Source organism: Drosophila mojavensis, unplaced genomic scaffold (assembly GCF_018153725.1).
Source record: "Drosophila mojavensis isolate 15081-1352.22 unplaced genomic scaffold, ASM1815372v1 contig_231, whole genome shotgun sequence".
NCBI classification, from domain to species: domain Eukaryota; kingdom Metazoa; phylum Arthropoda; class Insecta; order Diptera; family Drosophilidae; genus Drosophila; species Drosophila mojavensis.
The window spans coordinates 1,845,737-1,857,949 of NW_025318772.1; the positions used below are offsets into that span (position 1 = coordinate 1,845,737).

Here is a 12,213-nt window from a genome sequence, read left to right on the forward strand (position 1 = left end):
TGACAAATTGTTGGCCTATTTAGTGGAACGAATCTCGGAAATGTTACAAGTTTTATGAAGTGACGACGCATAAAAGCAACCTTCAAAATCTCATCAGTAGCAACTTAGCTGAAACAAAAACAAAAAACCTACGCATTTACTTAGCGGCGCTTTTTGATTGGCAATCTCTTCAAGTTAATTTGTTTGCTCCCAGCACTCCATCCATATGCACTGGCACATAAAAGAAGTCATAAAATTAATATCACTGGCCAATGAATTATAAATTAAAGCAAATAACAGAGCAGAGCAGGCTGGGCTTATAAATATGCATACGACTCGATACTGTCCGCCATATTGGGCCATAAAATTCAGCGCAAGTAGTTCCCATATCTATTTTTTTTTTCCGATTTTCTTTTTGTTTGCCATGTCGAACTGGCTAACCTTGTGACGCACAACGCGGACACGGGAATCGAAATTAGTTGATTTTGCTTAGATTTTTTGTTTCTGATCTCAAATATTTTGACACTTTTACTTTTCGATGGTGCACACTCATATGTGATATAATTTGCGTTAAGTGTATTTTGGAAACCTGATTAATTGCAGAATGATAAAAATTTATGGTTGTTTAATGAGTATTAAATTGTTTAAGGAAATGTGCAAAATGCTTATTGGAACATGTATCTGGATCATTAGAAGAGAATATCGAAATACGAACAGAACTATCGAATAGTAGTAATATGTAAAATATCGATAATTTTGGGAGATCTTAGTATTGAACATTGCTCTTGAATATTCTTGATAGACTGTCATTTTTTAAAAACATCGACACCATATCGATTATTGCAATATCCGATTCATCGATAAAGGTCTCATGTCTGATTTTCTATTTTTTTTTTTTCTATCAACTTTTGGCTATTATAGTCAGTCACTTAAATATAGGGTATCATATATAGAGTTATATCTCACTTGTTACCTCTTTTAACCACGACTCATCAAGTTTTGTTTTTATGCGCATACTCTTACCTGAAATTAGAAAAAAATCCAAACCAGAAATTAGCTAATAAGTTCATTAGGAATACAAAACATTTGCAAACAGAAAATTGATTTTATTTCAGCAAATTGCTACATAGTAATATATTATATATCATTTATTGTGTACCATATCTAAAGAACTTATACTCTGATCTCATAAAAATTCATTAGTTAAATTCTTTCTTTTTTCATTCAATCATTGAGCTTGCAAAAACTTATTTTATGTGCTTTTTAAGGCAATGGAAGTGAACTGCTTTAGTTAGACTACTTTGGCATTTGACGAGTTCGCAAAATTAAAGCTTTTTTATAAATATAAAAGATTCCAAACAAGACGGTAAAAAATGTTATAAAGTCAGGCTTAAGATCTATATTAAAGAAGCTAAAGATTAAAGCACACAAGCTGCATAATTAAGTCAGATTATCTCCGATGCAAGCACCAGATTAGATATGCTCAATATATTATATATTTATATAAAATATATTCTATGTACCTGTTTTACTCAGGAAAGATGCGGGCGGATCCTAATTGCATATCGAATAAATTTAACTAACAATTTTCGCATGCATCGCTTTCAATTAAAACGTCAACTAGTTAGCGCAGCTCATTAATTATATATTCTGTAGCATTCGAGCCCAAACCCAGACCAATCTCTATTTCTACCCAGGCTGAAACCGAGCTATATTGCTTAGTAAATCTATACGATATAAAACAAATGGCTGCGCAGTTTGGCCCCATAATTCACTGTCGATATTTATGGATTTATATATAGACGTAAATATATACATATCTAGTTCTCATTGGTGCGAGTGTCTCTTAGTGTGCGTGTGTCTGTGCGAATGTGGGTTCCTAAATACAGCAACTATTAACAAAAGCTACCTGCAAATTGGCGACATTGTGGGCGTTCACAGCAGCTGCACTCAGACTCAATTAACGAGCCGTTAAAACTAAATGTTTGAAGTAAAAACATACAATCTGGGTTACTATGTCTACTCCATAATTGAGTACTACAGAAAGGTATATTAGTGTCCACAACGTTAGATATAAACTAGACTAGCAAATAGAATCATGAGCGAGTATGAGTAGTCTGACTTTAGCTGAGTTGGCGAAAACAACACGGCTAACAGGTGTATATCGGCACTAAGTCAAGTATTATGATGCATTGGCGTGGGCTGTATAATTTAGTAGCCCCGCTAAGGCCTAGTCTTATTACCTAGACTATTAAATTAAATAATCAACAATAAGATTAGTGTATAAAAATCATTGATCTAAATAATTGAATATATTTATATATATATATATTTATATATATGCAAATATTTGATGTATATGTTATTGAAATATCCAAATTTTTAGTAAACATAAAAAGCGCTTTAAAAACATAAAAAACGGAGCTAATTTGTTACTAAATTTATGATTCGTTTATAACTTTATCAAATAAATATTTATTTACAAGCAAAAACCGTCACTAAGTCAACTGTGGTAGCTGCTAATATGAATAATGATGCATAAATTAAGCAATTTAGTGGCATTTGGTTTTTAATTGATACAACAAAAATGTATTATGGAATAATCAAAAGCATTTTGCTGCTATGCTGTGGTAATATTTTATATTGTGGTTCGTAATTGTTTATTAAAATGTAATGTAAAACTATTGACAATTAACATTTTATTTTCAACGTTTCAGCAAATACATTTCTAATTTCCAATTCGAATGTGCAGAGTAGCTGATTCAACAGACAAATTCAATTAAATTGTCAAAGTCAATCAGGGCAGATATAATATATATATATATATTTTATTATAAGTTAATACTTAGATATCTATCTACAAACAGCTCTAAAAATGTGTGTTTTGTCGAATATATCACTTAAAAGTTGAATACACTTCTTTAAAACTTTGTTAACATGGGCTTGAAAACTTTACAAAACTATTCAAAACAACATTTAATATGAAAATGAGCCAAGATTTCAACAAAGTTAAGTGCGACCTTCTATAGTTTGAGATGTAGAGCTGAGCAATTAAATCTCCGTTTCTAGCTTCTCCAAGCATATTAACTTTGTAGTGCGCCGCTTATCTAAACACACACTTAATTTAAACACTTGACCGAGCAATTCAAAGATAGTTAATGTGCAACCCAAAATTTCAGCCAAGTGCTCCATCTATTTAAGCACTTGAATGTGTTGCGTTCCACACTTTAAAGTCAAGGTGAATAATAGAGATAAGCCACAGCCCACAATTCTACCAGCAGCAGTTCAAAAGCTCAAACATTAATACTGTGAAGAAAAGAAGAAAAAAAAAAATTAAAGACAAACATTAAAGTGTAAACAATAAATAATAATTATTTCAATGCGTAATTGAAGTCTAAAATTGGTAAAGATATATTTTTTTCATTACTGTCTATGTTCCGCTGTTCCGCCTGGCACGCAACTCATTTTGAGACCTGTCAAATTTGTTGTCAAAAAAGTGTTTCTATGAGCCGTGGCTAACGCAATAAAAATAACAAACCTGACAACTCGAAAACGCATTGCGTAGAGTTGATAATTTCAAGATACCCTATAGTTCACAATTTAAGAAAATTTCCGAATTTACTCTGTATAAATTCAATTATGTAAAAATAATTTATATATGTATATATTAGGAAAATTGTCTATAGAGATGTCCAGCTTAAAACTCTTTAGTATAAATATATAATATATAATTCTACTATGAAAATCAAATATTATATATAGATGGAATTAGCTATGAATTGTGCTGCTCATATATTTCCGTCAATAGCAGAGTAAACTAGCTACAACATACCCTATAGATTCCGTTTACAGGTAATTAAAAACGGAAACTTTTTGAAACAAGAAGAAGCAGTAGCAGAAAACTTGCCCAAACGCGTATAAACATAATTTATAGCTACCTTTTGGGCTAAATGTTGGTAATGTTCTAATTACGTGGGCGCGTGTCACATTTTCGTGTATTTATCGCAACGCTCCGATCACAAATAGCAAGTATTTTTGGTACTACCGATTGTTATAGCTGTCTGTGTTTGAAATGTTTCTGATTTTATTATTTTTTTTTTTTATTCATGAGGTGGGAGAGCTGTTAAAGCTAGTAACATGTCGATTTGATTGGTGTGCGTGCGAAGAATTCATAATTGTTCCGTGTTATGAACGCATACACTGACACACTCACCACAAACTCTGACCACACACCAGTGTGTGTGTGATAAAGAGGCGTTGTGGTTAGATAATTGAACTGACAGCCAAAGGTAAATCATTGGTTTCCATTCATGCGATCCAAATGAAGGTGGTGGTCAACTATAAAGTGCTTAATTACTTAGGTGGGGCTCACACCCATTGAAATTGATAATCATACTGTGTAGGTCCCATCCACAAATATGTACAATTTGTAAACATATTAAAAATGCATTCAAATTATTGCTGGAGTTCAAAGGGAATGGGAAATGTGAGAGAAAGGAAAATAAACATGGCATCCTGTGATATATAATTTGAAAACAATTTTCACTTTCTCTATCGCCAGGGTTTCTCCTTCCATTATGTATGATGTGTGTGTAAACTTTTGTGCTTATCATTCAAATTAATATAGCCCGTTAACTTTCTATATAATTCGAATGTAAGTGAATTTTCTAGTCCATTTCTATATATGCACATATAAATCTCACGTGCGCAACATGCAACACTAATTAAAGGCAAAATAGCAATGCGATACTTATAAGTCGACAGAAACCTGTCAACCCAAAGCTACGCAGTACCTAAGGCTAGACAATGAGATCGTTGAGCCAAAGCTATTTCCTTGCAAATCTGTGACGACAGCTGCTGAATGAAGAAAAGCAAAAAAGTGAAACTTAATACACGCCTCAGATTACACGCTACAATTTCATGACAAAAAAAAAAAAAATATATGGTAGAAGAAATTGTTGGTTAAAAAAAAAAAAGAAAAAAAATATTCGCAGCTGTCGCCAATTGAGAAACTGTAAAACCACAAAGCAGCAAGCGAAATATTTAAGATGCTGGAGGTGTGGGATGCCATTGTCTCAACGAAATTTCCACTCCAGCCACTTCACAATGAAATGTGGCAAGAGCGTAGGCGTTAAATTCCTAACTGCCAGCCAAAATCTCAACAGCTGCAGCCATACAATCAAAAGCGGCTTACCAAGAGAAGCATTTCGGATTAGGCATAGCCTGAATTAAACGAACAAATTGCAGGTTGCTATTTACAATTTGCCAGTTGCAAGTTGCAAGTTGCAAGTTGCAAGTTGCCAGCTGCCAATTGCAAAAGTGACAACGCCTGTATTAAGTTTATTCAAATCATACAGCGTTAAACGAGAGGCTGCTGCAAAAATTTTTTTTTTTTTTTTTCTTTTTAAATTTGTTTTCCATTGCAGCAAATGCCAAAGTGTCAGACCAAAATTTAAGCTATTGAGCATATTATTCTAGCCATTTTTATGTCACTTTGGCGGCTGCCAATTAGCCAATGCAAAAACCAACATCAACAACAACAATTGTCAACTTCCACAGACTTTAGTTGCCAGCAGCATATTTAAATTTGTCGAACAGCTATTCATGATTTCCAGCTAAAGAAAATCTGATAAAAAATTAAATTACACAAGCTTTCATACTGAAAATTTGATTAAGTAACTTAATCATAGGAAATGTTTAGTCCATAAAAATTATGGAACTACAAATTAAAAATATGGTTAGATTTCCAGCTCAAGGGAAACAAAATAAAAATTCAAAAATTTGAGCTGTAATGGTAATATATGTTTTTTATTCAATATATTTTATTTATTTATATTTATGAAATATATTAAATCTTGTCATATTTGATAATTGCAATGTTATAAAATGGAAAACAATTTGAATTTTTTGAAATTCCCGTCAACTCCAGCTTTTTTCTATTCTCAACAGCTTAATTAGTAAAAGTTCAATAAAGTAAGAGGTATTTTTAAACTAAATTTTTAAACTGGATGCTGGAACTAGAAAGCCCTGATCGAATTGATATGCATCCCATTAAAAGCGTTTCCCTTTTCACAAATCATTGACGCAGATGAGAGTATTCAGCAATCGTGTGGAGAAGCTCTATTGGCTGGCGCTTCGAAAACTAATTAAATGTAGCACGAGAAATTAGCATGACAAAGCTAACCATTGTAGAACTCTTGATTAGCTGTCGGATGGATGGATAGTGTGGTTTTTTTTTTTTTTTTTTTTTTGTTAGTTTTTGTTTTTAGTAGTTTTGTCAGTTCAAATTCAATTTGCGGGTTATTTAAACTAAAACAAAATCAAATATTTATTATATGCTCCGAACTTGATATTGAAAAAATAATAATAGAAGATTCAAATCAATCAATTTTTCTTTCTTTCTTTTTTAGTTTTTGGCAAGAGCGACGCAAAACAATTAACATAAAATGTGCTGGACGCAACATAAAACAAACAAAACAACACAAAAACGCTGAAAAAGCATTTTGGAATTTTAAACAAGTTTTCGTTGTTGTTGCTGTCGAGCTTGATACTAAGTAAAAAAAAAACCAGACAACCGCAGCAAATATGTAAGAGAAATGCCGCCATCCGAATTTTCAAGTGGGTTTCAGTTTGGCACAAAAACATATCCATAAATACCGTAAAAATGAAAAAACAAAACAAAACAAAAAAACAAATAGAATATATGTATAAAAATGTATTTCTCTAATTGATTGTTTTTTTTTTTTGGGTTTGGCACTGGTAAATATATGAAAAAAGAAATCAAGAAAAAAAATGTAAACAAACATTGCATGATGCAAATCCAATTAGTCTACGAGGTCAAGGTTAAATGATTGGGAATGCAATCAAACGGTAGCATAAAACGTGAATTATATTCAACAAGTAGAATATAAATTCTGAAGCAATATTTTTAGTTAGAAAACATTTAGGAAATTTACAGCACATGCAGCTTTGTGAAGCGCTTGAAGCAAAAACACGGTTTCAACATGTTTGAAAAAAGGCCATAGATTATTTGTCTTTCAAATAACTCTAAAATGTTATTAGGCAAAGATATTTCTTATTGCTGAAGGTGCTAGCTCTAGACAAACGGTATGTACGATCCTATAAAGCGTTGGAAATATTAGTTTTAATAAAGTTGAATCTTTAATCGAAGCAATTTGTGTCATGCATGCAAAATTAGCAGGATTAAAATACCTGACAAGATGCCAAACAAACTGCCAAATTAAATGATATAAAATGAAAATAAAAACCCACAAAAACACACAACACACACACGTACACTAACACACACCCACTTAGCGCTATAAACTGCAATGTGAGTATTGTCAAAAAATGTCGCAACAAGACAAGATAAATATAAAACAGTAAGGAGAAAAAAAAATAGAAATTCTTTCGACGTCAGGTGAGATGGGGCTTTAAGGTTAACTTCGACTCAATACACAGTACACATGCTGGAGAGATTTTAGGCTCACCAACTGAAATTCGAGCACGGAGGAGACTGTGTTAAAAGGCCGCCAGGCACTGAAATTTAAATGCACAACACATAGTTCAACAAAATGGAAAAGAAATACAAATACACGCCAATACAAGCAGTGCGTGCGTATTAGTGTATGTGTGTGTGTGTGAGCAAAATGAGAAAGCACATGTACGCAGGAAACGTTTGCACATATACATATATACACACACACAGGAAGTCAGGCAGCAGGGCAACGAAGCGTGACGGCCAGGGTGGAGTGTTAAGGGAATAAGCTCGCCCATACACTGAACGAAGAGAAAACATAAGATTTACTGAGCACAGATTATGCCATTTTATATTACAAATAGAATATTGCAAAGATAGCCTTCTGTAAACTCATTTAATATAGACACAAAATGAAATATAACATAAAAATATAAATTGCAGAATTATGATATATATACATACGTAAAGTATTCGTATTCGCCATTATTAAACATAATTTAAGCATGATATGAAATTCTTTTTTTTTTTTTTTAACAATTTGATTTTTTTTTTCAATTCCCAATTATTTTCTCTCAGTGCATATGCTTTTTTCCTTTTGATTGGTTAGCATGTAAAACAGGCATCTGGTAACGTGGCGTATTAGTAATGTAATTTTAACCCGTAAAGAAAACGTAGCTATGGCCTCATATTTTAGCCAAATGCAAATGGCACAATTTACCGAAATAAAATTTAGATGGCCATTTGTATTTATATGGGGTGTTCGAGAGTTATATTCTAGCAGAATCAATCAAGTGGAAATGCCAACAAAATGGCAACATCAGCAGCCGCAGGCAACGCCATTCCCCAACATAAGTATGTTAAAGAATTCCAGGTAAAATTGGCATAAAAATAAATGCACGTTATTTACGTTTATGCTCTGGCCGTGCTCCCTCCCACTCTGCCATTTCCAGAAGATGTTCTTATACTCAACGAAAACCCATAAGTTTTAATTATAAGCAACGTGGGTGAGCAAAGCAAAGTGAGGCGACGTATCGCAAATCCTCTCTAAGCAGCCTAAAATAAGTACCACATAATACCCGATGTACTTATGGCACGCAGGTAAGCGAAGCTCTGGCGCCTCTCAAGGCTTTTGTTTGTGTCTCAAGTGGTAAATGCCTCGAAAACAGATATCCCTCCCTCTGCCTACTCCTACCATAACAGATATACATTCCATTCCTCTTGGAGCAGCTGACGTCAGTATCAAGAACAAAAGCTGAAACTCTCAGCGTAGGCTTAGGCCAAAACTTCTGTCGCAGGCAATAAATAAAAGGCATAAAAAGGAAATAGGCATAAAAATGAAAGACTATGTGGGATAAGCTACCCCAAGAATCAAAATCTAAAAACTACGAATTCCGGCAAACGACAATAACTACAGCTAAAGTTTCATTTTATGATGTTCATGCTGATGTTGATGTTATGCTATATATGTTCTCTAAATATGAACAAAACAGGCAAAATAAGCGACGCCAAGAAGTCTGGACCTGTCACACAAAAGAGTCGCCAATTTATTTGTTTGTCTGCAGAAGCGCCCCTTAAATAGCCAAAAATACATAAAAGAAAAATCCTCACAGGACTAACTCGAGAGCTGAAAGAGGAAGCTGGCGTAGAAATACTCTTAGGATTTGTTATGAAAGCAAACAAAATTAAAGTGTAGGAAAACAAAAATAGAAATGAAAATTAAAAAAAAAAAAAAAAAAAAAAAAAAAAACATATCTCGCAAATAAATATTGTTCTGCAAAAATGTCTGCAAATGATTGATTTTTACTGACACTCTGGGAAAAACTCAGAGGACAACCGATTGTATCGGCTCTTCAACGAGTTCGTTTGCGATCGATCGCTCTTATCGGTCCCCGCTCGATTGGCTGAGTTTCACGATGTATGTATTAGTGTGTATGCTCATTGAATTGAATGTGCATTGACTTTTTGAGCTATTTATTTGCTCTCATTGCACGATCGTGAATCATATCTCTCTCTCTAAACGATGTTCGTTAAAAGAGCGTCCCATGAACTAGTTCAACTGAAGAATAGAACCAAAGTCTCTTACTCAGATCGATAGATTTCGCGAGCAGAGCGTACAAATATATCAAGTTGTAGACATCTAAAAATTCATTAAACCACAGAACGCATGTTTAAATATAATCTTAAATAAAATATATAATTTAATACTATATATAAAAAATATATTGTAATTGTAAATTGTAATTTTGATCAATATACAAAATTTTATGATAGTAAGCCTAAGTAAAGATATATGAAGATAGATAACGAAACAATACTATCCTACGATTCACTCTACACGGCTCTTCAACTGCCATAATTGTAATCGTTCTAAGTATATATGTATGTATACAATTCACATTTGCTGCGCAGACAGCAATATGCCATTAGAAATCGATTGCAGCACAAAATAAAACAATCATTCGAATCTATATTCCAATTCAATTTAGCTATGTAAATATGCACCCACTGTAAAATTAGTTATTTATGAAAGAGAATGTAAACAGAAAAGTTTACAAACTATATCAACATTTGAGGATACCCCAGGATATGCCGAGTAGCAAGAGTAGCGTGCTACATTCCCATTGGCGGTGACAGACCACACGCAATTCGTACACACGAATATACAGAAATGTACATATATATGTAGTTGTCTACACGTAAATACATTTACAGGGTGTCTCTGCTTGGATTACCTTGGAGATATATACATATAGTCGTAACAGTTACCGCTTGGTATATTTATGGGATTTATGGCTGCGCCGCGCCTAAATGTATGCCTGCTAATTTTTATTCAAATTTTTCCTATGGTTCCCATCTTTCTTTCTCTCAGCCCATTTTCGTCGTTCTTCTGCTTTTTCCGCTTTTTTTTTTTTTTTTTTTTTTTTTTGTGCGCAATAAAAATTAATGGGCTCGTCTGTGTTTGACGTTGATTTTAGTTGGCTTCCTTCTGCCTCCCAAGCTATTTTCTTTTCTTCCTCTTCTTCATCCTTCTTTTCTTTTTTTGTTGGTTTTTATGGCATCGGGACTCTTGACTTTTATGTTGAATTATTGGCATAGATAAGTAGTCAGTTGAGGGATTCGCTGCTGTCAGCAGTTTGAAGGTTAAGCATTTGACCCATTTGGCCGACAATCACATTAATTGGTTTACGTTAAGGTTCCCCCAAAACGAACCCTCAAAAGCTTGCTCAAATCGTCATGTTTGTCCTTATTTTGAGTAAACATATTTCACACAAGAAAAATCATTAAAAAAACGTGCCAACGACAAATCAATGAATGCCCCAGAGTCAACTAGCAACAGTCTCGCCTGACGCCTTTTGAGTGTCCCCGCCGCTGGGGAAATAACTGACAAAAGGTTACCATCTCTACTCTTTACTAGTTGAAATTATCTGCAGATTAAAAAAAAAAAAAAAAAAAAAAAAAAAAAAATCCTTTTCGCGTTATTTAAAAGAAAACCTTTTATTATTGAATATTACTTGCTACGTGCTTGCATTTAATGGTTTCCTAGAAATATATAAACCTTTGTTGACATGCGGTCTTAGTGGTTGAATTATAGGAGAACAGACTAAGGGAACCTAAGCTATTCAACTAAGTATGCTCTACAGAGGTTTTTAAATATGTAAAGCAAAAAAAAGAAAATTATTTTTATGTTATATAACATTCTGTGAAATTTGAATTTGAAAAGAATATAAAAATGTATAATATACTTGCAGTCTTTATTAAGCTAATACATACACCAGGGGGCGCCACAACTCGAATTTAATATTTATTTACTGCTAAAATTTCTCTTCTATTGACAGAGCATTTAATCCACACATAGGCTTAAGATTTCTTTCCATTCTTATTTGCCGCTTTCGGCATTTATTTAGCATATAAAAAAGAGGAAGGAAAAAGCCTCTATGCAGGCGGACATCGCACGGCGTACCAAAATTTTATGGCCTGTTTATTGTTGGGGGTCACTCCCCAATCCACTCACAAAATACTATTTTATGCGCATTAAGTATGTTAAATCAACAAACTATAGTTATTTGTTGGTCTCTATGACCTTTTCTTCATTCTTTACGACAGCGAATCGTCCACATTACTGTTTTTACCATGCCTATTCTAGGTTGGGCTTTTTTTCTTCACTTTTGGTGCCCTGGAAGGTTGGTAGACTACACCAATTTGGAATGTCCTTGCAAAGTGTAAAATCCATATCGAAATTGAAAGGCGTCAAGGGCCGCACACGCAAGCCATTCTGAAAGTGAAAAGTTTTTGTAGCTGCAACGCAGATACTAGAAAAATAAAATAGTAAAGCAAAAAGAAAATGTATAAAAACTCATTAAAGTAAACTTAGTGCGCCGGCAAAGCTGTGGCATGTGACGTGTGGGTGTCAAAACGACCTCGAGAATCAAACAAGCTGCAGCAGCAACACCAATGAGGAAAAAAAAAAAACCCCAAGCAAATCAGACCGCAGACCCAACTTCAGCTCTCGAGTGCTTGGCACAACTAAGTAAAAATCCATTTCAAAACACTTAACAACAATGAAAAATTGCTGCTCTGCGATGTTTGCTGCCGCAGCCCAGAAACAAAAATGCAGTCGCATATAGGCGGTGTCTGCCGCCGCCAGCTACCACTCGTGTCGGTTGCAAGTGCCACACAGCTCTCAAGTATTACGGCAGCTTGGGAAGCAACAATTTTGCTGTCGTGACACAGATTCGAGTATGTGTTGCATGCAG

General features: G+C 33.9%; 1 protein-coding gene across 1 annotated transcript in view; it reads right to left on the bottom strand.

The window, feature by feature from the left end:
• Positions 1 to 12,213, bottom strand: part of LOC6574626 (AF4/FMR2 family member lilli) — a 103,155-nt gene that overhangs the window by 68,660 nt on the left and 22,282 nt on the right. The window lies entirely within an intron of this gene.